Below are 9,072 nucleotides of genomic sequence, written 5' to 3' on the forward strand. Positions count from 1 at the left end.
TCTCCTGTACTCCCTGTTCACCCACGACTGCGTGGCCATGCACGCATCCAACTCAATCATCAAGTTTGCAGACGACACTACAGTGGTAGGCTTGATTACCAACAACGACGAGACGGCCTACAGGGAGGAGGTGAGGGCCCTCGGAGTGTGGTGTCTGGAAAATAACCTCGCACTCAACGTCAACAAAACAAAGGAGATGATCGTAGACTTCAGGAAACAGCAGAGGGAGCAACCCCCTATCTACATTGACGGGACAGTAGTGGAGAAGGTGGAGAGTTTTAAATTCCTCGGCGTACACATCACGGACAAACTGAAATGGTCCACCCACACAGACAGCGTGGTGAAGAAGGTGCAGCAGCGCCTCTTCAACCTCAGGAGGCTGAAGAAATTCGGCTTGTCACCAAAAACACTCACAAACTTTTACAGATGCACAATTGAGAGCATCCTGTCGGGCTGTATCACCGCCTGGTACGGCAGCTGCTCCGCCCACAACCGGTAGGCTCTCCAGAGGGTAGTGAGGTCTGCACAACGCCTCACCGGGTGCAAACTACCTGCCCTCCATGACACCTACACCACCCGATGTCACAGGAAGGCCAAAAAGGTCATCAAGGACAGCAACCACCCGAGCCACTGCCTGTTCACCCCGCTAACATCCAGAAGGCGAGGTCAGTACAGGTGCATCAAAGCTGGAACTGAGAGACTGAAAAACAGCTTCTATCTCAAGGCCATCAGACTGTTAAACAGCCATCACTAACATTGAGTGGCTGCTGCCAACATACCGACTCAACTCAAGCCACTTTAATAATGGGAAAATTGATGTTATCAATTTATCACTTGCCGCTTTATATTATTTATATTAGATAATGTTTACATAACCTACATTACTCATCTCATATGTATATACTGTACTCTATACCATCTACTGCATCTTGCCATCCTGATGTAATGTATCACTAGCCACCTTAAACAATGCTGCTTTATATGTTTTCATACCCTACAATTCTCATCTCATATGTATATACTGTACTCCATACCATCTATTACATCTTGCCTATGCCGTTCGGCCATCACTCATTTATATATTTTTATGTACATATTTGTATTCATTCCTTTACACTTGTGTGTACAAGGTAGTTGTTGTGGAATTGGTAGATTACTTGTTAGATATTACTGCATGGTCGGAACTAGAAGCACAAGCATTTCGCTACACTTGCATTAACACCTGCTAACCATGTGTATGTGACAAATACATTTGATTTGATGCATTGCACAATTATAATTGTTTTGATTTCCCCACCAAGATTTCCATGCTAAAATCTCCACCGATAGACACAGACACATGCTCAGCTGTGCAGGATAGAATGTGGAAAAGATGGACCCTATAAAGATCTGGTGACTGTGTTTCAGGTGCTAGATACAGAGGGATGTGGTAGGCATGTGACAGAAGCTATCACATTCCATGAGGTTCCTCAGATACAGAGAGAAAGAGCTGAACTATCATGTGAACAATCTATTTATACATTATGCAAATGTCTTGTTATTCCACATGTCTCCGATGTTGTTATACTCTGATGTCTTTGATGTCAACAGGTAATTAGCTCATTTCTGTTGCTCTGAAGATTGTTTTATTTTTTACTTTTATTTTTTATATATTTTACATTTGCACTGTACCTTGGTGAGTTGTGCATTGTGATTGCCTTGTAAAAATAAAAAATGGGTGGGGAAAGCTGTGGTGGTCTGGGGAGGTGGGCTGGGGAGGGCCGTGGTGGGCTGGGGAGGTGGTCTGGGGAGGGCCGTGGTGGTCTGGGGAGGGCCGTGGTGGGCTGGGGAGGGCCGTGGTGGTCTGGGGAGGGCCGTGGTGGTCTGGGGAGGGCCGTGGCGGTCTGGGGAGGGCCGTGGCGGGCTGGGGAGGGCCGTGGCGGTCTGGGGAGGGCCGTGGCGGGCTGGGGAGAGCCGTGGCGGACTGGGGAGGGCCGTGGTGGACTGGGGAGGTGGGCTGGGGAGAGCCGTGGTGGGCTGGGGAGAGCCGTGGTGGTCTGGGGAGGGCCGTGGTGGTCTGGGGAGAGCCGTGGTGGGCTGGGGAGGTGGGCCGGGGAGAGCCATGGTGGGCTGGGGAGGGCTGTGGTGGACTGGGGAGGGCTGTGGTGGGCTGGGGAGGTGGGCTGGGGAGAGCCATGGTGGGCTGGGGAGGTGGTCTGGGGAGAGCCGTGGTGGGCTGGGGAGGGCTGTGGTGGACTGGGGAGGGCTGTGGTGGGCTGGGGAGGTGGGCTGGGGAGAGCCATGGTGGGCTGGGGAGAGCTGTGGTGGACTGGGGAGGGCTGTGGTGGGCTGGGGAGGTGGGCTGGGGAGAGCCATGGTGGGCTGGGGAGAGTTGTGGTGGACTGGGGAGGGCTGTGGTGGGCTGGGGAGGTGGGCTGGGGAGAGCCGTGGTGGGCTGGGGAGAGCTGTGGTGGACTGGGGAGGGCTGTGGTGGGCTGGGGAGGTGGGCTGGGGCTGCTCCTGCTTCTCCCACATGTCAACACCCTTTGTGTCTGGGTAGAAGACACAGACTGAAGGTATTAACACCATCCCCTGCCTACCCCTCCTCCTCAATGCACACAGTGGCAAGCAGAAACACACACACACACATGTAAAACCTTCTGTGTCTCTCTCAGGGCTTTTCAATTTTAGAATCCATTCACTGACAAGGAAACACACATGCTGTTGTTGCACATTCACACACACACACACACACACACACACACACACACACACACACACACACACACACACACACACACACACACACACACACACACACACACACACAGTCCTGTACAACTAACCTTGTGTGGACACGCTATTCAGTCCCTTTCAAAATCCAATTTTCCCCTGGTGTGTGTGTGTGTGTGTGTGTGTGTGTGTGTGAATGTGATGCTGGTTAGAGATGTGTTTGTGTGTGTGTGTGTGAATGTGATGCTGGGTAGAGATGGGTTTGTGTTTGTGTGATGCTGGGTAGAGATGTGTTTGTGTGTGTGTGTGATGCTGGGTAGAGATGTGTGTGTGTGTGTGTGATGCTGGGTAGAGGGGTGTTTGTGTGTGTGATGCTGGGTAGAGATGTGTTTGTGTGTGTGATGCTGGGTAGAGATGTGTGTGTGTGATGCTGGGTAGAGAGGTGTGTGTGTGTGTGTGTGTGTGTGTGTGAATGTGATGCTGGTTAGAGATGTGTTTGTGTGTGTGTGTGTGTGTGAATGTGATGCTGGGTAGAGATGGGTTTGTGTTTGTGTGATGCTGGGTAGAGGTGTGTGTGTGTGTGTGTGTGTGTGTGTGTGATGCTGGGTAGAGATGTGTGTGTGTGATGCTGGGTAGAGATGTGTGTGTGTGTGATGCTGGGTAGAGATGTGTGTGTGTGATGCTGGGTAGAGATGTGTGTGTGTGTGTGTGATGCTGGGTAGAGATGTGTGTGTGATGCTGGGTAGAGATGTGTGTGTGTGTGTGTGTGATGCTGGGTAGAGATGTGTGTGTGATGCTGGGTAGAGGTGTGTGTGTGTGTGTGTGATGCTGGGTAGAGATGTGTGTGTGATGCTGGGTAGAGGTGTGTGTGTGTGTGTGTGATGCTGGGTAGAGGGGTGTTTGTGTGTGTGATGCTGGGTAGAGATGTGTGTGTGTGTGTGTGTGATGCTGGGTAGAGATGTGTGTGTGTGTGTGTGTGATGCTGGGTAGAGATGTGTGTGTGTGCCCACCTCTGAAACCTAGTGACAGTCAGAGGAAAGCATGTGTCAATGTGTGATTGGCTGTTAGGGTTGGTAGACCTGTCACTCTGTCTGATGCTAAACAACCTCAACGTTATTTGATGATCAAGTGAAAGCTTCAACAGAGATAACTAATCCTACTTCTCCAAGTTGTGTAAAATACACTGAGTTGGACTTAGATGTGATGTTTCCTGTTTGCCTAGATAAGCAAAACCCACTCTCTCCATCCAATTTATTTCTCACTTGAACGAACTTCAAAAACCATGTACCTGCTCCTTGTTCCACAGCATTATATTATATTATAACCTACAGTGCTGGGAAGTATGAGCACATCTAAATCATCAATCTAATCCCCATAAAGCCAAAACACACTGGCTCCCCATTCCTCACCGTAGCCTGTCTCCTTAGCACAAGATTTATGCCTGGTAACGTTACGATGATAAGTTTTATAGCTGGAGCAGGTATTGTGGTCCTAATCAGTTGAGTGGATGATGGATATGTGGCGATGAGGGATAGTGCTGTGATGCTGGGTGGAGACGATGTGTGTGTGTGTGTGTGTGTTGTGATGCTGGGTAGAAGCTCTGTGTCTGTGTGTGTGTGTGTGTGTGTGTGTGTGTGTGTGTGTGTGTGTGTGTGTGTTGTGATGCTGGGTGGAGACGATGTGTGTGTGTTGTGATGCTGGGTAGAAGCTGTGTGTGTGTCTGTGTGTGGTGTGATGCTGGGAAGAGACTCTGTGTGTGTGTGTGTGTGTGTGTGTGTGTGTGTGTGTGTGTGTGTGTGTGTGTGTGTGTGTGTGTGTGTGTGTGTGCGTGCTGAGGCTGATGATGCTAACACATGAAGATGAATGCCTGCTGGACAGTGGGCCTGGACAGGGGGCCTGGACAGGGGGCCTGGACAGTGGGCCTGGACAGGGGGCCTGGACAGGGGGCCTGGACAGGGGGCCTGGACAGGGGGCCTGGACAGTGCTGAAGACTTAGTCTTTAAGGCTGTGTCGTCCTCGCTCTGATCACTAACAGTTGCAGCCACACTACAGTATTCTCCATCGTCTTTGTCCAGAGTCAAGGACCTTGTAGGTTTGGTACTAAATGATTGTCTGTGAAGTTGATTTGGTGGGCTGGTAGTTTACTGCCATTATTCTGCAGTTCTGTTTGGTTCCTAGTGAATTCACTCCTTGGTTCAGTGTTGAGGCTGGTAGTTTACTGCCATTATTCTGCAGTTCTGTTTGGTTCCTAGTGAATACACTCCTTGGTTCAGTGTTGAGGCTGGTAGTTTACTGTAATTATTCTGCAGTTCTGTTTGGTTCCTAGTGAATACACTCCTTGGTTCAGTGTTGAGGCTGGTAGTTTACTGTCATTATTCTGCAGTGATTCAAATAGCCTCATTGTGTAGTGATATGGATTATGGTAGTGGGCAGCAGTGGAGGCTGCTGAGGGGAGGAAGGCTCATAATAATATCTGGAACGAAGCCAATATAATGGCATCATGTATTTGTTTGGTGTATTTGATAGCGTTCCACTAATTCCACTCCAGCCATTACCCTGAGCCCCTCCTCTCCAATGAAGGTGCCCTCAACCCCCTGTGGTGTACAGTTTGTAAGGTATAGTCCTCTGGAGGAGCATTCTGCAGCTCTAAGGCAAGAGCCTCCACAGACAGTACAGAGTAGATGGGAAGAGCAGGGTGGTGTTGAGAAGAGTAGTGTTGCTGTGGGAAGGGCAGGGTGGCAGTGGGAAGAGCAGGGTGGCAGTGGGAAGAGCAGGGTGGCAGTGGGAAGAGCAGGGTGGCAGTGGGAAGAGCAGGGTGGCAGTGGGAAGAGCAGGGTGGCAGTGGGAAGAGCAGGGTGGCTGTGGGAAGAGCAGGGTGGCAGTGGGAAGAGCAGGGTGGCAGTGGGAAGAGCAGGGTGGCAGTGGGAAGAGCAGGGTGGCAGTGGGAAGAGCAGGGTGGCAGTGGGAAGAGCAGGGTGCAGTGGAAGAGCAGGGTGGCTGTGGGAAGAGCAGGGTGGCTGTGGGAAGAGCAGGGTGGCTGTGGGAAGAGCAGGGTGGCAGTGGGAAGAGCAGGGTGGCAGTGGGAAGAGCAGGGTGGCAGTGGGAAGAGCAGGGTGGCAGTGGGAAGAGCAGGGTGGCTGTGGGAAGAGCAGGGTGGCTGTGGGAAGAGCAGGGTGGCAGTGGGAAGAGCAGGGTGGCAGTGGGAAGAGCAGGGTGGCAGTGGGAAGAGCAGGGTGGCTGTGGGAAGAGCAGGGTGGCTGTGGGAAGAGCAGGGTGGCAGTGGGAAGAGCAGGGTGGCAGTGGGAAGAGCAGGGTGGCAGTGGGAAGAGCAGGGTGGCTGTGGGAAGAGCAGGGTGGCTGTGGGAAGAGCAGGGTGGCAGTGGGAAGAGCAGGGTGGCAGTGGGAAGAGCAGGGTGGCCGTGGGAAGAGCAGGGTGGCTGTGGGAAGAGCAGGGTGGCTGTGGGAAGAGCAGGGTGGCTGTGGGAAGAGCAGGGTGGCAGTGGGAAGGGCAGGGTGGCTGTGGGAAGAGCAGGGTGGCTGTGGGAAGAGCAGGGTGGCAGTGGGAAGAGCAGGGTGGCAGTGGGAAGAGCAGGGTGGCAGTGGGAAGAGTAGTGTTGCTGTGGGAAGGGCAGGGTGGCTGTGGGAAGGGCAGGGTGGCAGTGGGAAGAGCAGGGTGGCTGTGGGAAGAGTAGTGTTGCTGTGGGAAGGGCAGGGTGGCAGTGGGAAGAGCAGGGTGGCAGTGGGAAGAGCAGGGTGGCAGTGGGAAGAGCAGGGTGGCTGTGGGAAGAGCAGGGTGGCTGTGGGAAGAGCAGGGTGGCTGTGGGAAGAGCAGGGTGGCTGTGGGAAGAGCAGGGTGGCAGTGGGAAGAGCAGGGTGGCAGTGGGAAGAGCAGGGTGGCAGTGGGAAGAGCAGGGTGGCAGTGGGAAGAGCAGGGTGGCCGTGGGAAGAGCAGGGTGGCAGTGGGAAGAGCAGGGTGGCTGTGGGAAGAGCAGGGTGGCTGTGGGAAGAGCAGGGTGGCTGTGGGAAGAGCAGGGTGGCTGTGGGAAGAGCAGGGTGGCAGTGGGAAGAGTAGTGTTGCTGTGGGAAGGGCAGGGTGGCAGTGGGAAGAGTAGTGTTGCTGTGGGAAGGGCAGGGTGGCAGTGGGAAGAGCAGGGTGGCAGTGGGAAGAGCAGGGTGGCCGTGGGAAGAGTAGTGTTGCTGTGGGAAGGGCAGGGTGGCAGTGGGAAGAGCAGGGTGGCCGTGGGAAGAGCAGGGTGGCAGTGGGAAGAGCAGGGTGGCAGTGGGAAGAGCAGGGTGGCCGTGGGAAGAGCAGGGTGGCTGTGGGAAGAGCAGGGTGGCAGTGGGAAGAGCAGGGTGGCAGTGGGAAGAGCAGGGTGGCCGTGGGAAGAGCAGGGTGGCTGTGGAAGAGCAGGGTGGCAGTGGGAAGAGCAGGGTGGCTGTGGGAAGAGCAGGGTGGCAGTGGGAAGAGCAGGGTGGCAGTGGGAAGAGCAGGGTGGCTGTGGGAAGAGCAGGGTGGCAGTGGGAAGAGTAGTGTTGCTGTGGGAAGGGCAGGGTGGCAGTGGGAAGAGCAGGGTGGCCGTGGGAAGAGCAGGGTGGCTGTGGGAAGAGCAGGGTGGCAGTGGGAAGAGCAGGGTGGCAGTGGGAAGGGCAGGGTGGCGTGGGAAGAGCAGGGTGGCAGTGGGAAGGGCAGGGTGGCTGTGGGAAGAGCAGTCTTGCAGTGCCAGGGGTTACAGGCTCTGCAGGCCTGTAACCCAATGGTTACAGCCATTGTCTTCAATGTGGAGGTAAGATATTTTAGTATATCCTTTCCTCCACCCCCTCATTCCAAAAGTTTTGATCTCACAATAACAGGTTATAGTAATACAGTGGAGGGTAGCTGTGGCTGGCATGTTGCCATAGTGACAGCGGCTGGGCAGTAGAAGGAGGGGGGATTCCAGTGCAGTGGTTGTTTGGTTCCCACTGGGACACGTCGTGGGACCCTGGACATCAGCCCACCCCCGCCTCATTCCTCCCGTAGTCAACGTGGCGTCTTAATCCCACACACAAACACACTCTACACACTCCTGCACCCCCAACGCTGCTCCCCATCCCCCCATCCCCCCATCCCCCAATCCACCCATGCTGTCCTGGCTGCCCATTGACCTGATTTCTCTCCCTACCTACCTCCCTCCCTCTCTCCCTCCCTCCTCCCTCTCTCCCTCCCTCCTCCCTCCCTCTCGCCCTCCCTCCTCCCTCTCTCCCTCCCTCCCTCTCTCCCTCCCTCCTCCCTCTCTCCCTCCCTCCTCCCTCTCTCCCTCCCTCTCTCCCTCCCTCCTCCCTCCCTCTCTCCCTCCCCTCTCCCTCCCTCCTCCCTCTCTCCCTCCCTCCTCCCTCTCTCCCTCCCTCTCTCCCTCCCTCTCTCTCTCCCTCCTCCCTCTCTCCCTCCCTCTCTCCTCCCTCCTCCCTCTCTCCCTCCCTCTCTCCCTCCAACATTCCCTCCCTTTCTCCCTCCCTTTATCTATCCAGTCACACTCTGATCCGTCAGCTTTCAAATGAACCTGTAACCCCACTCAAGAGATTCATCAAGTTCTTCACTACACACACACACACACACACACACACACACACACACACACACACACACACACACACACACACACACACACACACATAACACACACACACACACACACATAACACACTCGCTCTGACTCACTCACATATCAACCAAAGGCCATTTTATATACATGAAGTCTTAAAGCCGGCCAGATCCAGACAGTCTTCTGGTGTCCTCAGATTGGGAATGTTTAAGAAAAGCATGTCACACTAGTGGTATTAGTGGCAGATACTTTATCCAACCAGGAGAATGCTCAGATGACACTGCCACCCTGGATGTATTTGCACTGGGCGGCCCTGCATGTACTCACTTCTTACTCCGTTATATTTCCTCTGCTGATGTTTCCACAACCAAAATAACGCATGACGGCTAATCCATTTAGTTGTTTATAGAGGTTTTTTCCTCTTTCTACTTTTCAAGAGCATGGCCAAGTAGAAAAGCAGGGTCCTTGTCTCCAAGCGCTAGTTGGTCTGATTGAAGCTGGGCCTCCCGCTGTTCTACCTCTGGAAATAAATAAAAACACTGGTAATCTCTAAAGACTGTTCTCAACACACTTCCTAAAGACGCGTACTAGGGAGGAGGAGCGGATACTTTCCTCAGATCAGGTCCGCCTGTAGCCCCATCTCTCTCTCTCGGTCTCTCCTCTCTCTCGCTCTCTCTCGGTCTCTCGGTCTCTCTCTGTCTCTCGGTCTCTCTCTCTCTCTTTCTCTCTCTCTCTCTCTCTCTCTCTCGCTCTCTCATAACTGTGTCCTCGTCCTCTCTCT

This window comes from Salmo trutta, chromosome 34 (genome assembly GCF_901001165.1).
Source record: "Salmo trutta chromosome 34, fSalTru1.1, whole genome shotgun sequence".
Taxonomy (NCBI): Eukaryota; Metazoa; Chordata; class Actinopteri; order Salmoniformes; family Salmonidae; genus Salmo; species Salmo trutta.